The 22,521-nt window shown below is 46.0% G+C and overlaps 1 protein-coding gene across 1 annotated transcript in view; it reads right to left on the bottom strand.

Moving 5' to 3' along the window:
* ZNF462 (zinc finger protein 462) overlaps window positions 1–19,388 on the bottom strand; it is a 141,683-nt gene extending 122,295 nt beyond the window's left edge. Inside the window, exon 1 of the mRNA XM_079705815.1 lies at window positions 19,171–19,388. The gene's annotated coding sequence lies outside the window, so the exon portion shown is untranslated. The remainder of the gene's footprint in view (window positions 1–19,170) is intronic.
* Between the last annotated feature and the right edge of the window lie 3,133 nt (window positions 19,389–22,521).

The raw sequence follows: 22,521 nt of genomic DNA, 5'->3' as shown, positions 1-22,521 counted from the left end.
TGCTCAGAGATAGTGCACACAGAGGTTAAGGTACTTTTCTTCCCCTTTACCAGATTTTGGGGTCGTGTTTCATTGAGGAGCACACTGGCTCTTAAAAGTCACCATATAATAAAAGATACTGCTCAGCCCCTAAAGCCAAGAAGTTAAATGTTTATCAATCCCACCAGGACAAGCTTCAAGGAGCCTCCTCACAGGGATTTCAAGTGGACTCAAGTGTATTCGGACTCCTAATCAGATAGTCACTGTTTAACAGTGCCCTGCCTATAAAAAGTGTTTTATAAAAACTGAAGGATGGGAGAAAAGGGAATTCGTATTTTTTATGTGCCCACAACATATCAGGCTCTGCACCAGAGATTCATATTTGTGATCTTATTTATTCCCCACAAGAAGTTTACAAAGTGAATTTTTTTTTCCAGATCAGGAAATTGAAGATCAGAGATTAAATCATTCACTCAAGGTCACACAGCTACTCACTGGCTCTGAGGTCTATGTTCTTTCCACTACATACCATGGCCCTCACTGCCAAGGTCTTCACGGGCCTCCCAACCCTGATAGCAAAGGGTTCCCTTCAATGCGGTCTCTGCATTAGAGCCAAGTGTTCCTTCCCGGTATGAGAGCACGCTGCCCCCAATACAATCTCCAGGACCCTTCAAAGAGGGTCCAGTGTTTCTCAAAGTGCCCGAACACTGATGATGGAAAAAGGTCAGGCCGGTTCCTGAGATACGAAGCAAGATGAACTCAGTGGGTCCTCCTGCCAATTGCCCTGGCCCTTACTCATCTGCTGGAGTATGCCAAGGCCTGCCAGGAATGACGCAGGCAAGGGTCACCATGGGTGATCCTATACCCTTCCAGATTACTCCAAAATAATAGCTCAGGGCTGCAACAGGCTGGCTCCTTGAAAACCCACCAGTAACGTTTCAGAGGAATCGAACCTCTCAAAGAAACTCTTTGCATCCGTCAACCTCAGCATGAAACCCAGGGGGTACAGAGTAAAGCAGAGGTCTAAAGGTAAAAGGTCTAGGAATCTGTGGACCTAATCCATTTTGGAAGTCCAAGTCCTAATATTGCCTGCTGGCTGCTCCTTTTTAATTCACAAAGGAGACACAATATATAATTTTCCCGTATACAGTTCTGACTACACATTTACACAGAAAAATGCAGATGAGTACCACAGTTATGAAAGGCCCAACTTTGGCCATTAATAAAACTGTGCCTCTGACAACCACTCTTTCTACTCACCAGCCCCACAAAACTGAGCCCAGAAAGGCAGGCTTGGTGAAATTTAGAGCTACTTAACATAAACAAACATAAAGCCCTCACTTGGGTTAGGAGGTGTGGCTAATTTTAGGTGACTGCTCCGTATCTGATGAAATCTGGAGCCTGGGCTTCTGACTGGTTTAATGCAACCCTCGCGCCTGCATCTAACCAACTCCACCTCAAAATTTTCTCCACTGGGGAAAACAAGTGGTAAGGTGGCTGAAAGAAGGAATTCATTCCTGTGCTGTGAGGTCTTCCCAGACAAACTGTCCAGTCTGCTCCAGCCCCCGGGCTGCTGAGGCGCTGCACCAGGGGCTGACAACCACAGGGCCGCAGCATTTAGGAAGAGCCGATGAGAGCCAGGCCTCACGGAGCTTCTGCTGATCTGCATCCGGGAGTATTCATTCAGGAGAGGCTGTGAAATCCTTCCGAGCAGGCAGCAGAAACTGAGAGGGCTCTTGGTGATCAAGTGCAACTCCACTGGTCCCATTCCTAGGAACGGAAGATTGGAATACTCCTTGCTTCAAATGCATACAGAACGGAGTCCCAGATACAAGAAACAAGTTCAGCTGATATGAGAATCCACTTTTCCAAGAGTCAGTGACTTCCTCTCTCTCTCTCTCCCTTTAACACAGCTGCGAAGTCCACTGAGTGTCCAGCCAAGTGTACTTGTGAATTTCGTGCCCTCTCAGGCCCGTGAGAGGACCCCATTCCAGCCTAGTGGCTTGACGTACTCGGTCATCAGCCTTCAGGTTTAACGAGGGAAAACAATCTCCCCTTCGAATTGTAGGAGCTTTCTTTCCAGGAGAACTAGACAACCCTGATGGCTCTCTCCAGTTACACAGCAATTATGTAATTGCCGAGCTTCTGCAGAATCACTGGAACCATTCTGCAGCTTTCTCCTGACTACAGCTGCAGCACAATGTTCCGAGATGATTGCAGCCTTTGAACGAATGGCCGGTCTCAAAGCTGAACACAAAGGGACGTACAACGGGATTCCATCTCAAGCGCAAAGATGCTCCAGCGTCACGAAGCCCTTTCTCCTCCTCCCAGGCTGGGCCACTAACTCCTTGCCTTTGCCCGCCCTACATGTGTGGGAAATATGGTTCACTCCGTTTATGCTGACAGGTTCCAAAAGAGGCAGAAAATCAGCTGAAGTTTTGCCATGGACCATGCACAAGGTAATCATTTAGCACATCATGGGAAAGCTCCAGAAGAGGACAAGATGCAAAGTGGGCGGGGGGGAGCATCTCTCTAGACTTCCTGCACTGGCATGAAATGAGTGCTTCCCTTCCTCCTGCCAGCTCCAATCCTTCATGTTGACATTACACATCCTGTACTGTAGATCCACCCCCATGCTGCCGCTTGCCCAGCTGAATTATCTCCTGCGTCACAGCGGTGGTAACAGAACTGCTGGCTCGGCAGACTTGAAAGCACCATTTCAATGCTTATTGCATTCAGCAACTGGACATATTACCAGTGCGACGGTCGGGGCTGGTTTGTGGCCCTCTCAGCAGCCAAGCAATACTCAACCTAACCCTCTGCTAACCAGATGGTCTGTTTGCCTCTTGGGACCAAACCATTCAACTTGACTTTATTAAATTCTATCAAAATGTGGGGACAGTTTACAGCAGTAGGTCTGGTTCATCTCCAACGGGGTTGCTAAGATGAAAATGACCTAAAAATAACTGGAAACTAGACTTCACACCAACAGTAAATATTTAAACGATCTGCCAGATTCCACACCCCAGCAGCATTAACTACATGGTTCGCAAGTTATACTGTAAATATATACACACAAAGACGCAGAAATACATGCATCTAAATAGGAATCCTTGGCCCACTGCCTCCAGCCAAGGTTTCGCCACCCTCTGGCTCATTTAAATGTGGTTAAGGACAGCCATCTCCATCATAATCACTCCAGTTACCAAAACAAAGAACCTAACACAACTGGTAGAGCGATCCCACCTCCCCTGGGTTCGACCACCTAGACACACTGCAGGCGTGCCAGGGGCTCAGAGGGCCCTCAATAAATGATTGATGAATGGAGATGAATGGGCACACATTTCTTAAATATAACAGCATCTATAAAACACGTTTTATGAGAGTGAAGACACTAAATTCTTTCCAACTCTATCATCATCCCACAGCTACTCACTAGGAGCGCAAAGCCAGGCGGCGGCTACATGTCAAGGAGCAAGCCACCTGCACAAGAGGCAGTGGATGGCCAGTAACTGATCATTGCAAATGAACTGCAGAGGAAGCCGTTCATCTAGTACCTGGCAGGGTGCTGGGTGTTTTACATACATTATGCCTCTGAGCCTTCGCCAGAGAGGGGATTTCACTCTAAAGATAAACTGGAGGTCAGGAGCAAATTAGGAACTTGACCCCAAGTGAAGCCAATCACTTTTCTACAACCTGGTTGTCACAGATAAGTAAGGATTCTGCCACTTGGAAAGAACTGCACACAGGTGAAGGTGGCATCCCCAAATCCAACACTCCCTGAGGCCTCAAGGAAAATGGAAAAATCCTTCCACTCCCAGAGCTTTTCTCGCAGCTAGGAAGTTCTAGTTTCAGCCCCTCCTCTTTCTTCGCACACTTTTTATTTTACTGAGAGCATTCCACATTATTATAACCAAGACCACACCCACAGCTTAAACCTCCATTTCTTTCATTTTGGCGTCCACCCTTTGACACCAAAAATCTCTCATTTGAGGGGCTTCCCTGGTGGCGCTGTGGTTGAGAATCCGCCTGCCAATGCAGGGGACACGGGTTCGAGCCCTGGTCCAGGAAGATCCCACATGCCATGGAACAACGAAGCCTGTGTGCCACAACTACTGAGCCTGCGCTCTAGAGCCTGTGAGCCACAACTACTGAGCCTGAGCTCTAGAGCCCGCGAGCCACTACTACTGAAGCCCGCGAGCCGCAACTACTGAGCCCGTGTTCTGCAAAGAGAAGCCACCACAACGAGTAGCCCCCGCTCGGCGCAACTAGAGAAAGCCCACCCCAGCAACGAAGACCCGATGCAGCCACAAATAAATAAATAAATAAAATAAATAAATTTATTTTTAAAAAAAGTCTCTCGTTTGAGAGCATCCTAGAGAGCGGAACACAGTAAATAAATACCTGGTCACTTTTTCTCTCCCCCTCAAATATCGCTGCACACAATTTTAAGTGGCGACTATACATTTTTTTAAGAATTAAAAAAAAAATATCCACCTCCACCCTTGTCTCTCTGGAAATATTCAAAATGTAAAAATAAATAAATAAATAAGGCGTCATGGGTAATCTGCTCTGAAAGGTGAAAAAATCACTGCTGTGCTACCCAAGAACCACTTACATGTTCTTCATCTCTGCCACCACCATCACCAGCACGCTGTCAGGAGGCACCAATGAATGTTCTTCTGACTCGGCACAGACCAGGCTAGGTAGGTCCTGTTAGGCCCTATCAACACCCGTCCACATTTTGAAATAGCACCTACCCTGAAGGCACTCTAAAATTAGCCTCCTTACCCCTGAGATCTCTAAGCATCTGATATTACAGTACATTAGTAAGACCAAGTGGACATGGACTATTAAAATAAACATTTGCACAGAGAAGACCAAAGCAATTCAAAGCAAGGACACAGGACAGCCCTCAAGCTGGCTCAGAGCTACCTATCGGAGTGAAGTCATAAAGAGCCAACCAACATTTATGTGAAATAGCACAGGCCAGTATTTTCACTGAACAAATACAGTGTTCTTAGACAAAGCATTTTTGACAGAATGACGCCAAACAAGAGGAACAATAATGACATCTTTCTTCCAAAATGCTTGAAGAAGTTCACACTGATGAAAAATTGCTCCCATACCACTGCAGGGAATATTTCTGCAAGGTGGGATAGTAAGTGCACTTCTCCAAGAGGACATGGCATCATCCTTGGGTGGTTTACAAATCCCTACTGAACGCACATGCAGGTGTGGAGTGCTGCAGAGTCCATAGCCAGCCAGACCAGAGGCTCACAATCTGGAAAAGTCTACCTGTGAATGGACAACAGCAACGAGGACTACTCATCACATAAGACAGACACGGCACAAAATTAATCCAAACAACAAGTCTAAGACGAAGGACGAGACAATTCACACCTGGTAAAGCCCTCAGAGCAGACCTCTACCTCAGTTTCTCTATCCCTGAGGAAGAAAGACACTATCTTTTTTCCAGTGACCATTATGAACCAGAACCCCTATACACATAATACTTTTTAGCCTTTATGTCAGTTCTACAGATTCATATTATCCCCATTTTATTGGGTAGGAAATCAAGGGAACAGAGAGGTTAAGTGACTTATTCAAGGTCACACAGCTAGGAAGGAACAGAGACAAATTTCATCCCATGCTTGTGCAACACCCAAAGGGTGCTCCACCCACTACACACCACTTCCTTAAAGACCCAAGCACAAAGAACTGCATGCTCACACAGAAGTTCTGAGAAATTTGCATTCCTGATTCTTCAGGAAAAGTAAGTGCCTTCTCCCCAGCAAGAATATCCTGTCCAGGGCTTCCCTGGTGGCGCAGTGTTTGAGAATCCGCCTGCCGATGCAGGGAACACGGGTTCGTGCCCCAGTCCGGGAAGATCCCACATGCCGCAGAGCGGCTTGGCCCGTGAGCCATGGCCGCTGAGCCTGCGCATCCGGAGCCTGTGCTCCGCAACGGGAGAGGCCACAACAGTGAGAGGCCCGCGTACTGAAAAAAAAAAAAAAAAAAAAAGAATATCCTGTCTGTCTGTCTATCTATGTAAAATATATTTACATACTTCTACATAAATACATACACATGCCCCCATATACCCATATACCCACAGACATGGCAGCCGAGTTCCTAATTGTTCAAACAGTTCAATGCAATGAAGTTCCGCCATGGTGTGCAGATTTTAATTGCGTTACTTTCCCATATAACTGCATGTCAGAAAGGGAAGGCTGCCAAGTGACAATCTGGCCCAGTGATTCACAGTGTCACACTGACATACCCACTTCTGATACAGGTTGTTTATACTTCCTAGAAATCATTGACTTCATTTAAGAGATAACAGTAAAGGATGTCCCCCAGCAGTGACATGTTCTTTTTCTCTTGGAATACACTAGCGGCAAATGTCAGGAATTTGGACAAGGGGGGATCCTATAAAGTTAAAAGCCCTCGCTCTGTACTCCTCAGACCTTAATGATCATGCCGATAAGGCAGCATCTTAAACACAGATGACTCTCTTTTTCATTTTAAGACTATGCCTTATAAAGTAAAAGATCTATTCAAATGAATCACATTAAATCTACTGAACAGGTATCATGGGCTGAGAAAAAAATCTAGCCAATTTTCAATTTTTTATGCTTCAAGATTCTTATGTGCTGACTTACTCATGTTTTTCAGCCATATTTGACTCAAAAACTTGAAAATTTATTTTTCTGTAGACATCAATACGAGCCATATAATATGTGCGTGGTCACAGACAAGATGATGTTGCCACCAACTTTTTTACTAAAATGAGGAAAAAGATGATGGGAAGTTCGCAAGAAGGGACAAAGGACCAGGAGGAACGTACTGGGAACGTCGGAAATTCACCGTTCAGAAGCTGCTTCAGAGAAGATCGCTAACACTTACCTGTGCTGGGGTCAATTTTGTTAATTGTAGTTGACGTCTAGAAACGGGGTTATGAATATAATTATCATGAAGCAGCAATTGGGCAATCACAACCTAATTAAACCCAGTGACTAGATTATCTTGTTTTTCCCTTAATAATCACATAACATTTAACACTTGCTCATTTCAGGACCTATGGGTGATGTTCATTCATTATTAACAAGCTACAGCCACTGGTCAGAGAAAGACTGGGTGAGGGATTCAAACACTTGAGTCAGCCAAGGGGTGGGGAGAAATTTCAAGAACATCTGAAATCTGTTCTTCAATCCCACTTCACTGCTCAGCCTCCCCAAATTACTAATGAGAGGCAAAGCCACGGGAGAAGATGCAAAGAATGATGAGAACTTCCACACAAGTGCAAGGATACAATTCTGCTTTCTTAAATGGGTGCTAATTTATGTGATCTATACAATGTGCTTTTTCACATTTTAATGCAATCTGTCTTGGGAGCGGTGATTTTCTTTTCAGGATAATAGAGGATTCCTCCACCAGGCCTAAATACATAAACTTTACACATTTACCTCCTCCGACATGCTCTAAAGCTCCCTCTCCTCCCTGGCTCTCATGTTGAGTGTGTTCTCAAATTCAATGTCCTGTTCCCAAGTGGATGTCACTGCACCCACAAAGAGACCTTGACCCAATTCACCTTCACTTTCTGCAGTGCTCCTGAGGGTAGCCCGGGTAGACCTCTCTTCAAAAAATTAAGAGGAAGAGGGCTTCCCTGGTGGCGCAGTGGTTGAGAGTCCACCTGCCGATGCAGGGGACACGGGTTCGTGCCCCGGTCCGGGAGGATCCCACATGCCGCGGAGCGGCTGGGCCTGTGAGCCATGGCCGCTGAGCCTGCATGTCCGGAGCCCGTGTTCCGCAATGGGAGAGGCCACAGCAGTGAGAGGCCCGCGTACCGCAAAAAAAAAAAAAAAATTAAGAGGAAGATTGAAGAAACATGTAAAGGACTGGTCTTTGAGACAGGCTGGTCTGAGGGAGCATCTTAGATGGCTGGGCACTATAGCTCAGACTGAAGACAGTCCCTGTGGCTCTAAAATTAGAAATTCCATGGGACTTTCCTGGTGGTCCAATGGTTAAAGACTCCACACTCCCAATGCAGGGGACCAGGGTTCGATCCCCGGTCAGGGAACTAGATCCTGCATGCCACCACTCAAGATGCCACAACTAAGACCTGGCAGAGCCAAATAAATAAATAAATAAATAAATAAATAAATAAAAAGACTCCGTGCTTCCACTGCAGGGGGCATGGGTTTGATCTCTGGTTGGGGAACTAAGATCCCGCATGCCACAAGGTGTGGCCATAAATAAATAAATGAATAAAATTAAAATTCCACCCACACAACTGCACACTTTGGTACAGTTCAATTTTACTCTCTTCAACTATGTAGTTATTTTTTTCTGAGCCGTTTTCCCATTAAAGGACTTTATCTAAGAAAACAATGGTTCTTATAAGTTTGGTAGATAATGATACGGATGATGGGTAAAAGTGGGTGACTTTGTGACCTCCTCTAGGACGCTTTAGACAGAGGACACATGCTTATCCTCCTACCCAGGTTTTGGGTATGAGTCTGTCTAGGGATAGATGATTACCTGAACAGATCCATGGCAAAGTTAAGATTTTTATAAAACCACCACCAGTTGCTTCAAGGTTAAAGAGTCTACTCAGCAATTAACACCAACCGCCTGTCCTACAGAAAAGCTACTGCCCTGGGTATCTGAGGGATATCTGGACCTGCTCCATGGCCCTTAGTACAGCTTGTTACTCTATTAAGGGCAGTCGTGGTCATACCTGAACAACAGCTTCCTTACTGTACTGTGATGTTTCAGGGAGGGGCAAATAAAACCAAAACATCCATCATGTCTCCATGATCTAAATAGAGCACATGGTGATCACTAAGGGCGTGGAGGATACTAGCACCCATGCTTTGAAGAGTATCTGCACTATTTTCCAAAAACGACCCTTAGACAGTGGAACTAATTTTCAAATATGTCTCTGTGGCTTTTGAAAACATTTCTCCTGCTTGCAGTAACCAGAGCTAGTACAGGGCACTCAGACTTTCAAAAGGGGCCCTAAGAAGAGAAAAAGTTAAGACACCTTCTCTACTTAAAAAAGAAAGTCATACAGCATTATCTTTCTGCTTGTAACAGGGAGGGGCTCCTTTTAAATAGCCACGTGTAACTATGTTACACTACTGAACTTGATACAGTACAATTTTTTTAAATTTATTCTTTAAATTTCCCCCTACATGGTCTCTTGGGCTTTTTTTTTTACCATCTTCTCTGTAACTCAGAAGAACAAACAGAGGGCACTCTTTAGTTAAACACACTTTGTCAAGCTATTACAATAAGTTATATCTCTCATATCAACTAATATATTACAATTAATTTTCCATTAAGCTCAGAGTTCCTTCCAGAACACCAGGATATACTCCTGGCATAAGCAACTGGAAGAGACAAACCATCCGAAACATAAGCTATTAGCACACTAAGTAATAGCCACGGCCAGTTCCCAGAAGCTGAGAGCCAGGAGGTGGTCCCCCCATGTGTGCATCCTGGCTCCCCCATTACAAAGCTCCATGAAACTTGGGTAAATTACTTCCCCGACTTCAGCTTTCTCTACCATAGGAAAAGTCCCTGGTTCATATTAAATGTTAAACAAATGTTACCTAGTATTAATATTAACTATATGAGTCACTCCAAGAAGGGAAATAGCGTTCTGTTAACGGTTTATGTGATATTCCCACTCTATAGAGGAGTTGGCAGAATTTTTTGATGAAGCAATCATATTTAATCTCCTTATGGAAGGTCTTCTTACCCAACATCAGAAGGGAAAATACTCAGTTGACAGCAGAAGAGGGAGAGAAGATTTTTTTTATTGAAGTATAGTTGATTTACAATGTTGTGTTAATTTCTGCTGTGCAGCGAAGCGACTCAGTTATATACATATTTACATTCTTTTTTATATTCTTTTCCATTATGGTTTATCCAAGGAAATTGGATATAGTTCCCTGTGCTATACAGTAGGACCTCATTGCTTATCCATTCTAAATGTAATAGTTTGCATCTACTAACCCCAAAGTCCCAGTCCCTCCTTCCCCCGAGGGGGAGAAGTTCTTGTAGCTGAACTTTGACATTCAAATGAAAATGGTCTCTTCCACCCAGATCCCTTTGCCAGTTAACATTATGAAATACTAATTAACAGTCTTCAGTGAAGACCATTTAAGATAGAAACCATCGAAGAGAAAAGTTTCTGGGTGATAAGTACTTGTTACTGAAATCTTTCCATAATCCCTAGCTGGTATCTATGTTTTCACCATCTTCAGCCGATAACCCAGTGTTCAAATTTTACCCCACATGTAGGACCCCCACATGTAGGACCCCCAGATCAGGTCCAATCTGGGTTGGGTAATTGACATGGGATTGCTGACTAACTGGTCACACAGAGGGATGATGTAATTAGGGTTAGAATAGCTAAACGTTCTGGACCACGGTGGCCTTATTTTGGATTTTAAAATGCCAAGACTGGATTGACAGACCAGCCTGTGATGCACGGCTCCAGCAAGTGGCTTAATTCCAAACTAGACACAGGTAGTCATCACGGTCTACGCCTTTCCCCTCTGAAGTAAGCACATCTTTGTTCCCCACTTCTTCTAACACCCAGGGCGCAGGTAGAGAAGCTCTATGGATAACCTTAGCGAGGACTATCACATGTTCTGCCCATTAATAATGCAACTACTTTCTGCTGTGCTCTATTCTCTACTTTGCTCCTTTTCCAGGAAAATCTCCACCTAACTCTACTTACTTAATCAGCTCCTGCAAGTTTCCATCTGCCCTTTAGCAGCAACGCCGTATTTGTAACCCCAAAGTCACGTAAATTGTCTCCCAAGCCCAATTCTATGTTTTACAATAAGAACTGACCAAAGAATGTGGGTCTGAGCACTGGTCTTCATATTTCACATGCAATAGGTACCAAATTACAAGGTCTTTTTTCACTTGCTTTATTGTTTTCTTAAAAGCAATGCCTTTCTTCCTGTAGGCTCTTCCCAGTGGACAGACCTCTTCTCTTCTGACTTGTCAATCATTCTCCTGCCTCTCTTCTCCTTTTCCTTCTCCCATCCAAGCAGTCTCTCCATCCCAGCAAATTTCCACCACGTAATTATGGCAATGCTTTAGCTTACTTTTCTGTTAGCTTAACAACCCTATTTTCTACTTGTGCTGAAAAATGCTACTGTTTGCTTTTCTGATGGGCTAATCCGTGTATCCTTTCAAGGCCTAACTTCCCCTACCATGATAGCAGCTGGAGCACTGATTCACAGGTGCCTTCCAAAGCTTTTCATTAGCAATAGAAATGAGATGGTTTAGAAACCCGTTTCTTAATCTGCAGGTGAGTATTGGAACCTTTGTGCAGCAAACATCTTTCAAGTATCCCACATTGTGCCACTACACAATTATTTTCTGCCTAATAAGTACAATGCTATAGGCACATTTGTCCCGTTAAAAGGGAGAATGTTCCCTCAAAGGAGATCACCACCCTGCCTTTCCCCCACCGTCTCTGGCATTTACCAGCTCAAGAGAAAAGCACTCAGCTGACATGAGCAAAACTGAAGGACAGTGACTTTCCCTTCTTAAATCTGAACAGGGAAGAGAAGAATTCCAAAATGTGAAGGCCTTAGCTCGTGTTCTGGTTCAACTGGCCAGACGAGGGCTTAGGGAGCGAACTGGCCTTCCCCAGCCAGGCTGTGTGGCAGCTAAGCCTCTCCACAAATCCTGGGCTTCATTACTTCTGACACAGTTGTCTCGCTGGGGCCTTGAGCTCCTTTTGTACTCAAACCAATCTGAATCCAAAGATAAGTCTTGCCTACCCGTCTTGGACAAATGCTTGATTTCCTACTAAGTGATCCTAACACATTTTCATCAGGACCCACTGGTTGCTTATGGAATTTTCCCCATCTCTCCTTGCATGGTCTTTGTGAAAAGTCTACTCGAAAGCCTGGCAAGTAACTTTCTGAATTAAGCAGTCTTCATCTTCAAGGATTTATTTTTTGAACAAATAAGTACCTCCCCACCTTCCCTTCACCGTCTGGAGCAGGCTCTGCTCTCTCAATGAAGTTGGGGGTAAGGTGTGGACAGGGCTGGCAGAAGTGTTTTCTTAATATTCAGAAGCAACATGCAGTGAACTAAACAAGCAAACACATGAAAGCAAGGAAATCAATACCAAGATACCCATGACCTGGCACAAAAAGAAACCTTCCCTCCAAGAATAACGCAAGAAAAAAACCCTCTCCAGCTACAAATTAGGCAAGAATGCTTTGAAGACACCACGTCATGTGCTCACCAGAATTAAAAGACAATGCAGGTGAACCATATGGGTAACCTCTCAGCCCACAGGACTCTGCCTCTTGTCCTTCCAAGCCCTGAAAAATCCAACTTGGTGTTGGAGCCACAGATCCCAAGACTACAAACCCTAGGTATGCGTCAACTGATAAGGACAGGATCCCTTAGAAAGTAGATACATTTTACAATAGCATTTCTGAGCAGAAATTGTAAATCCAATTGCTCAGTGTGTGCAGTTCTCCAGATACAAAGTTCAAGGGGACAAAAGAGTCAAAAGAGCTTCCTAATAAATTGTCAATGCAACCTAAATTCATAAAAATCCATTTTCCTTCACTTGCAAACTTCTCCACCTAGTTTTTATAAATCCCAGAGACAGTTCCACTTAGGATTATCTTCTCTCCAATGCCCCCCCCACTTTTTTTTTTTTCTTCCTCAGTACTGGCATGCAAACCATGCTGTTTTAACTTCTTTCCTGTTCTCCCAGTTCTTCTGGAACATTTTATTTTCGACAGTCAACTCATCTGGAGGAATGCCACACTGAGGTCCAACTGTTTACAGCGTTAACTGTGTTTCTGCCAGAAGTCCACATCCAGCCCTACCTTCTCCAGACTGCCTCCTGGATTAAGAATTTATGCTTTCGTTTAGAAGAAGCTTAGAAAACGTGGAAACTTCCAAACATCACTCTTCTTCTTTACAAAGTTACTCACTTGTCTAAGAGGAATCAGAAATGGAAACCTGTCATCACCCTTCTTCAAGTACTGCCCCATCCCTCTCTCATGGTTAAATGTTGCACGTGCTGTTCAAACGGCATTTTAAGGATGACTTCATGTCTACTGGGGCATGGGAAATAGCTAGCCATGGGTCTGCAACAGAGAACTGGGCCTCAAGAAGGTACACGGAGGGCACATTTTTGGATGAGTCTGGAACACTGGGAAGCCACCAGTCATCGTTTTAGACTGGATTTCACTCTCTTGGCCATTCATCAGTATTACAAAATGGCATCTCTGCAAGAAGCCAATTGAAATCTGTACCAGGTTGCAAAATAGATCCTCGGAGTCCAATTGTGGGCACTCCGGTTAAGTTGCAGTAGACCCAGACAAACTTCCAAAGAAGAGCATTTGAAAAGGACTCCCCAGCCCTGGATGACAGAATTACAGAGAGGAGGACAATTAGAAGAAAATCACAGCTACAGACCCAAGAGCTAAAAGTCCCACGAACAGAATTGGCCTCTGGAGCGTATCACTTCTATGAATGAGCATGATCAGCCCCAGGCTCCCCATCACGCTACACTCAGCTAACAAAAATCAATACTCCTGCCCCACTAGCGTATGATTTCAGGGTTTCTCAGACAGCTTTGCACTCTGGAGAGGAGAGTTGGTGTTTCACAAACCGCTACAATCATGGGCAGTAGGGCAGTGGAAAGAGCACGGGACTGGGAGTCAGCCGACCTGAGTTCTAGGCCTGGCTTTATTACAAATGAACTTTCTGACCTGTGCGAGTCACCTCACGTCTCTGTGCCAGTTTCCTCCTCAGTACAATGCAGGGGGAAGGGCAGATGTGAAGGAGGTGATCTCTCTAAGGCACAAAAAAACTAGCTTCTCAATGAAAAGTTCTGAAAGGTGACTATCAGATACTTAATATTCATCATTTAGGGTGTTACCAAGTAGTCAATTTTTAAATGATTTTTATGTTAATTTCTACTTGGGAAGTAATATATTTGTCCATAACCCCCCAAATCTCAGCTTAATTCCGATGTTCCCCGGAGTTCTTCCATAATACAATCAATCCCTCTTTTCTTTTCCTTTCTTATTTTTTTAAGCAACCTTCCCCAAACTAAGACTTGTGCTATTAAAAGAGCTTAGAACTTCCCATTTCCTTGCTAGGGCTAAAATTAAACTGTCCATTCCTTAGGGCCCAACATAACATCTGCCAGATGTCTTGGCATATCACACAAGAAGAGGAATTTTCTTCTAACATTATCTACTTTCCTCTCTGTTTGCTCATAATCAATTAATAGGTCACCAACACCCAGCTAATGTTTCCCTCAAAGCCACCAACTTCCTAAGTATGTGAACTTCAAAAGATGCTTGCTTTCACACACACACACACACACACACACACACACACACACACTCTCTCTCTCTCTCTCTCTCTCTCTCTCTCTCACAGACACTTGACTTTTTTTTTCTTCAGCTCACTAGATTTTAGTAATAGACACTGGAAATATTTCCCCCACTTCTTCTGAATTTCTTAGTTTCCATATACCAATATCCAATCATACACCCATGTCAGGTCCTTTCCCATCTTAGTTCATTATTTATATATTTCCTAACTTGTGAGTGTGGCATTCATTGTGAAATAGCCTCTCTATTCCCCAGCCATCAACTTGAAACATTCAATGCAGCTTTGTCAGTGTTCTGTCCCATGAGGCAGTGAACTATAAGTCTGATAAAGGCACATACCACAAAGAAGATAAGTAAGGTTACCTTAACCAAGAAATCTCAATACCAGGAAAGAATCCAAGATAGAGGAGACCCTATTAAACTCCATCACACGGAAAACGGGACTCTTTCCCAAGGCAACTTTACCATTCTTTCCTTTCAGGAAAACTGACCACAAGTACTTCAAAGTCCATTAGTACAGTTGGATTTCTTTTTTCCCCTACTGTCTTCCAGAAGACTCATTAGAAAGAAAATTTAAAAATATATACACATATATATGCAAAATAATTATTTCATCTAAAAGTTGTCTCCAACTCCAAAGAGTAAGGAAAAAAACAAATCCTGGAGGAATGTGATCAATTAATTAGATGGACATAAATCTAACATGAGAAGGATTACGGAATCCAAAGACCCAACAAGAATCTTCTTTATGGCAGTGTGCATCACAGCTCACATATACTTCTCCAGAATGATCTCTCTGTGATATATTAGAGCAAATTAGGTAAAAACTTGCCTAACGAGCCTCATCAACTTGACGTCTCAAAAACAAAAAGGATCTCTGAGCTTTGACATCAAATGAGAAGGTTCCATTGGACACTTTATTTCTCTCATAGTGGTTTATCCTAAATACTTGTCCCAGTTCTAAGGCATATATCTAGAAAAATGCAAGAAACCATGTCTTGAATATAATGGTACTTCTCATGTTGGTGAAGAGCATCAGAGATGGATGTGTCTCTTAGGTAACCAGTTAGAACACATTCTCAAACTCCAAAATGCCTCTTAGATACCTAATTTTTTCCCTCCAGAAAACCTCAGCTCTAAGGCTGAATATTTGGTTGCAAAGTAAAAAATATGAGTCAAAAAACATGGTTGCTGGACGGGCAACCAGTGTGTCAGCTTTTCTCCCTACTGAAAGAAGTAATGAACCAGATTTCCTGGTATCAACATCAACAACAAAGACATCAGGTAGGTGTGCTTCAAGATCAACTATAACGTACTTATGTTTACATAGACATATATGGTTAATTAGATGCAAAACTATCTGGTAATTACTTCCCCAAACAACTCTTTTTATCCCATTGCATTTGAACTTCCGAGTTTGAATATGTAGCAAATACATACATGCATTAGTAATTTGAAATATAACACTGCTGACATTCTACTTAAGAGCAAAAGTAATGGTATCAAAAAGTAACATTCAATAAATGAATAATGAAAGGTAGGATTCCAAGTAAGATTTTTTTAAGTGCTCTTGGAGAGCCCTAGATTTTTAATAAAGAAGCAGAGCTCTGAAGAGAAGTATTTTTAAATGAGCATACACATCAACTGCAAATCTTGAAAACCATACATCTTCGTCTGCAAAAACAGGGTTTTACTTCATTGACCATGGACAATTATCAGCTAAAAAACCATGTATTTCTCCTCTCCTTTCACACCCGTCAGAAGAACAATAACCCTCAATTAATGACACAACAGTTTGGTTTGAAAAATGTGATGTTGTCATATACAGCACTGAGCATTTACTGAATGACACTGCTCCCAGTTACTTAACAGAATATAATTACATCTGGAATCTAAGACCACCTCAATCTGCACAAAAATACTGTGGACAGAAAGAACTTTACACACACGCAAATCTGACACATAATGAGAAAGCAAAGCAAGAAAAAAGCTGGTATAAGTCGCTCACCAATGTGTTCCTTATTTCTGTTGAAGCTGGTACCTTGCTATATTTCTCCTTAGTTGAAAACGAGGTCCAATCAGCCTCCTTACAATATATTATTAATTGGTTCTGAATCTCCTCCAAGTTTTCATTCCACTGTGGAGCCTTCCTCACCTATCTTCAAGAGTCCGTCTAAAATTCTTCCAACATCTTCCCTCATCCTCAAGATGGCTACCTTACCTAATGGAAAAGCAACATCTTCATGGTTGGCTTTTATAAATTCCTCAAGCATTTCAGGATTTAGTTCTTTACTTGGATCAATTACATACATTCTCTAGAACTAATCTGTGAAGAACTCCAATCAGTGTGTGTGGACTGGGTAGGTTTGGGTCCTTTCTTCAAATCATCCTCACAAAATGTCTTCCTCTAAGACTAATAAATTCCTCCCAATTAGAAAGGTGAAGCTACCTGGACAGAAGGTTTTCTCAACTGACATAATACTTTAAAATTTTGTTTCCATAGTGACATTGTTAAGAAGACATCTGATATTTCTGAAGACTTAACAATACTTGAGAACACAGAAAAATACAGCAGAATGGAAGGGAAGAGGGAAAACAAAGGAACTAAAAGAAGGCCTAATACACAAATGGAGCATCCTGAAAAGAAATGTAGACCTTCAAGAAACTGGTGTCAGCCAGTCTTAGAGTTCCTCTGAGATCTTGCAGGATTTGCTGTTGCTGCTGTTGTTTTGCAGAAATCAACCCCAACCAGACAATAAAGTCTTGCAATGCATCAAAACATGATGATAACCAAGCCCCAGAACTCCAAAAATCTCAGCTCAGGGCCACCACCATCTTCACAATGAGGAAATCACATTTCCTGGCGACTTGCAGGAGACCTGGAGCAGCTTAAAGTTGTGTGAAGACCTCAGTGGAAAAATGTTTAAGGTTTTCCTTGCCTTTCCCGAAGGAGGTCAAAACCCTCAGGTCCACTCAAAAGGAGAGAAAAAAAATTCCAAAAGTTTACTTTAAATTGGCAACAAACGCCTCCATAACTTGTGAAAGCACTCCTTAGGTGGGAGAAAAATGTGAGCAGCCCTTCCAAGCCCCTCATTTCCTTGCATAATGAACAGATAGTGAGGAGCCACCACAAGATTCACCCCCTGGAAAGGGAGAAGGAGAAGGCTGGCAAGCCTCCTCCTCCAGCCATCACCAACAGAGCTTCAAAATGGAGACATCCATAATTTTATAAACACTTCTCAGCTTTGTCTCCTGGAAACCCGCTCTCCTCCATTTTCTGGTGGAGTTACAACATGACACGGGCTTACCTGACTCAGTTCCCAGCTCTCAACCAAACTAGTTACTTCCTCAAAAATCCTGCAAGCCACCACCAGAAACAAAACCAAAGCAAACCAAACAGCCAACACAGACACTCAGACACGGCCCCCCGGGAGCCCTGGGAGAAAGCCCCAACTGGTTGGTCTTTTCCCATCCCAGACGCGTGCTTAAAAATGAAACTTTTTTTTTTTTTTCAGTAGGGGAGGAATATAAAAGGAACTCCAGGCAGCCTCCCTCCCTCTCTGTAGGTTAGAAGCTACAATGAAAAGAAAATGAGGGTTCCTCCAGGAATGGTGAAAAGCCTGGAGAATGAACGTGAGAAGAAGCTTTGTGTTTTGGAGTCTGGACTGGAACCAAAGCAGACAGCTTGCAAATGGAGGACAGGGAGATAAAGAAAGGGAAAGAGAGGGGCTGCTCCTCTGGTGGGCGGCTGCGGCTTCCCCTCGCGCCTGGAAGGAGGACAGACCCCTGGGAACTGCACCAGGAGTCAGGCGACCCCCAGGCCCCTGCTTGGGGTCTTTTCTCCCCTCCTCCGAGGAGAACCAAGCGTGTGTAATGGCTTCTCCTCTCCAGAAACCGTTGTCCTCCTCCACCAGACGCTTCTGAACCCCCAGCCTGGAGACAGCTCCTAGCTGCTCCTGAACCTGCGCCCCCCAGCCGGCCGGCGCCCCCCGCTCCTCGCCTATCTGCTCACCGGCAGCACCGGCAGCCGCCGCCGCCGCCCCCCGACACATCCCGACCCCGCATCCCAACTTCGGGGAGAGAAGAGAGCGAGCCAAATACCTGAGGAAGAGGGGGGTGCCAATCCGCACGGCTTTGCCATCGGGCTGGGGACAAGCAGACAGAGAGGGGGGAAAGGAAGGAGAGGGACAGAGAAAGAAAGAGGTCAACCCGCTCAGGTCGGGGCGGCCGGGAGCGCTCCCTCCTCTGCCCCTCGCTCTTTCCCTCTGGCTCTCGGCTCAGGTCTCCCCGACTCCCGCCCTCCGCCCCCCTCTCTGTCCCTTACTCCTGTGCCCACACCAGGAGCATCCGTCCTAAGGCTCCAGCTCTCTCCTCACTCATCTTTTATTTTCTCTTCTCTCCACAGAACTACACGAAATTAATTAAGCCACAGCGCTCCGCTCCCCCCCGGCAGAAGGAGCAGCCAGCAGGAAAAGCACAGCCACCTCCACCGCCACCACCACCACCTTCTCCTCCTCTTCCTCCCTCGCTTCTCCTCCTCCTCCTCTTCCTCCTCCCCCTCCAGCTCTCTCCCTCCTCCTCCTCCTTCCCCCCCCCCCTCCTCTTCTCTCTCGCTTCTTCTCTTCCAACAGCCAGTCCATGCAGGGGACTTCCTCTCCTCCCCGCTCCACCAACCCTCCTTGGCCGAATGAATGAGCGCGTTTGTGCCTCCACCACCCCGTGCTCTCCTCCCCGCAGCACTCGGACCACCCCGAGGTGCTGGTTAATTGCAGTAACTTACTGAAGAAGCGTCCCGGCGCCGGGAGGTGTTTCGGGTTCTCCAGCCCCACCGCCTCCTTATCCTTTTTCTCTTTCTCCTCTTCCTGCTCGGGTTATTGTTGTGGAAGTTGTTTGGGAGTCTCATGTGCTTCTGCCGGGTCTCAGCAATGGAGGATCGCCATCTTCCCTGCCTTCCTCGGCTCTTCAGACTCGCTGCAGCTGCAGATGACCTGAGATATCCGTCTCTCTCTCCCTCTCCCTCTCTCTCCCTCCCTCCCTCTCCCTCTCACTCTCTCCCTCTCTCTCTCTCTCTCTCCTCTTCTCTCTCCTCTCCCTTTCCCTCGCGCGCTCTCTCTCTCTCTCCCTCTCCCTCCCTCTGTGTCTCTCTCTGAATAATGAGCAACCAGAGGGAGAGAGAAAGCAAGACAGAAAGAGAGAAGGCAGACAATCTTCTCCTGCCACACAAAACGCCGGAGCACCAGGGGGTGCGCGAAGCCTTTCTAATAACAACAACAACGCGCAGGAGAGAGAAAGAAAAAAGAAAGAAAGAAAGAAAGAAATGAGGAAAGGGCTGGAGGGGGGGGGGGGAGGAAGAATTATCCAAGAGCTGAGAAGAGCAGGAGAAGGTGGAGGAGATGCTGAGGCTGCGGCTGCTGTCCCCCCTCCCCCCCGCCCGCCCCCCCCGCCCCGCTGAACCCCAGAAGGAGGCAAGGTGGTTGCAAAGTTAAGGCTGGGACATTGTCTTTGTCACTCAGAGCAACACAGAGCCAGGCCAGTGAGACGCGAGAGGAGGCGGTGGCGGAGGACGAGGTGGTGGTGGTGGTGGAGGAGGAGGAGGAAGAGGAGGAGAAGGAGGCAAAGGAGGAGGAGAAGGGGAAGAGGCAGATGAGATGAATAAAGACCTGCGGAGAAGGCGGTGCGAGGAGCGCGGCGGCCGGGCTGAGGCGTGCGCGCTCGCGTCCCGGAGGCGCCCGGCCGCCCCGGCCGGCAGAGGAAGCCCCCAGTGAGGACCCTGCCCGGTCGCTCATAGCGCTCCCATCAGCCCTGCCCGAGGCGCCGAGCCCCGGCCCCAGAGAGTCCCTCGCACGCATCCATCTAGAGGCCAATCTTTGCAAAGAACACACATTGGGAACTAGAGGTTGCAAGTCTAAACCCAGATCAACCACGTGGGGCTTTTTAATCCCTTTCCAGCTTGCGGTGTATCTCCAGTGAAAAGCTCAAATTGTCCATTACTGACACGTATTTTGAAGTCTTCTCCTCCGAAATAAAGGCTCATTGTGCATTTTATTTCTTTTCTGATATGGTAAGGGGGGTGGGGGAGGAAAGAACCCATCATTCTGAGCCTCGGAACCACCACTTTCTTTTCCTAACTTGTTAAGTGTTTTGACGGCGCACCAAAACGGGTAAAAAAAAAAAAAAAAAAAAAAGCCTACTTGAATAACTTTACACTCTCCAGCCCCGCGTTGCTTGCACTTTCTGGCTGATCATCTAAAGGCTCGGAAAGTAACAATCAGAGCTCCTAATGATAAGGTGTCATGGTGTTGAAGACAAGAGAGCCAAGATGAAGCTTTCACACCTTGAATTTTTATTTAGTGTAATTTCCCACAAATCGTTCTGAACTATTTGTTTTGCAAAGGAGTGGGTTTACCCTCCTCTCTCACTAGGTCTAACGTCTCCTAAGGCTTTAATCTGATGGTGGGGAGGGGGCGGGGGGTGGTGCCTACAGTATAAAAAAATCAATATAGCAAGTCAGAAGCAATTGAGGTTCAAGGGCATGGGCTGCTTGTACCATTTCTATTTCTCGCATCCTCGAGCTGGACATCAACAGCCTCGGGAGAGAGAAACACGCAGCGCGCGGGGCAGAGACCTTAATTAAAGTTTCTTTTGTCCGCGTCTGAATTGGGGGATGTTGCTGGATTCCTTTGCATTGGGGAGCGCGCATCCGGTGGCGAAGGCGCGGTGGGGAGGATCCAGGGCAAGACTGTCCTCTGTAATACTCACAACCTCCCCCGCAAACCCAACAACAGTCCGGGAAGATATCCCCGTAAACCCACACAATGAAGGGGAGGAGGAGACGCGCGCGGAGTTGGTTCCCACCAGACAGCGGGGTTTTATAAACAGATCGGAATCCTTTTCCAAGCTTTTCCCCAATCGTTTATTCCGGGGCAGAATCTCTCACCCAGAGACACGATTTCACCCCCTTCCAGTCAACACTTCCTGCCCTTTTCTCCTCCCACTCACATTGAAAAGCTTGGGAGCCCTAAAAGGGTGTTGATGGCGGGGGTGATAAATAAATAAATAAATGACACTACGCGTGCGGTGGAGGAGAAAGGAGGGGGAGGGAGAGGCAAAGCGAGGAGAGGGAAGAGAAAAAGTAGGGAGAGGAGAACCAGGAGGAGAAAGCTCAGAGGCGAAAGGGAAACAGGAGTCAAAGCAAGAAGAGAAAGAAGAAAGGAGAGAGGAAGACGGTAAGGCTGTTCAGGACTGAAATGACCCTGGCTTTGAAGAGACTTGGGAGGGCTCCCAGTCCAGGTGCCTGGAAGGACCTGGGGATAGTCCTTCTGCCCCGAGCTCCCCCCCCCGGGACCCCAGGGGTGTCTGAGCCCTGGCCGCCGCTCCCCCATAAATTCCTCGTGGCACCGAGAGGAAGCACGCCAGGTCTCCACCGTCCCTTCACTGCCCCGGCTGATAATTTACCTCTTTGTCTTTAATAAAAAGCTGACTTTTTCTGTCAAGCTCTGCACCGGGAAAGTAACAATCGTATTTCAGGTTGAAAGCTTCTATTACTGCTGGGTTTTGGAGGCTGTGATAAAATCTTCATCGACGTGAAGGTTCCTTCTGGTTGGCTTGGGTCGGAAGTCCTAAGATGGGGGCCGCCCTTCCCCGGGGGCAGGGGGCAGGGGCGCGGGGAACCCGGCGGTGCGGAGGGAGGAGGAAGCTACGAGGTCAGAGGAAACCCAAGACTCCTGGGGCACCAAAGGGCTTCCCGCAGTCGGGGAATGAGCCCTGGGGAGGAGCCTTTCGCGAGAACGTGAGCGCGCCCCAACACGCCTCAGACCTCATAAACCCACTTGGCAAAGACCGGGGAAGCGGCTGGCGGACCGACTGCGGTGAACTCAAGAAATTAACCTTGCGCTGCAATTAAACGGGCTGCCGCCCTTTCAGACTCACCTCGAGCGACCGTGATAGAGAGCTCCCGAACCGGCCGCGGGGGGACCTGGCTCCTCCCTCCCGTCCCAGGAGAAGGGGACAAAAAGGGGAGATGGACTTGGAGATGGCCCCGCCCTTCAAACGCTCCAATCCTTGGAAACTAAACCTCCTTTCCAAGCCTCCACGTCTAGAAGGGACAAAGGCAGCGAGGAGATCCAGAGAC

The sequence above is a fragment of the Hyperoodon ampullatus genome (genome assembly GCF_949752795.1).
Source record: "Hyperoodon ampullatus genome assembly, chromosome: 6".
Taxonomy (NCBI): domain Eukaryota; kingdom Metazoa; phylum Chordata; class Mammalia; order Artiodactyla; family Ziphiidae; genus Hyperoodon; species Hyperoodon ampullatus.
Note: the sequence above shows the minus strand (reverse complement) of the source record. Positions and strands in the feature narration are given on the sequence as shown.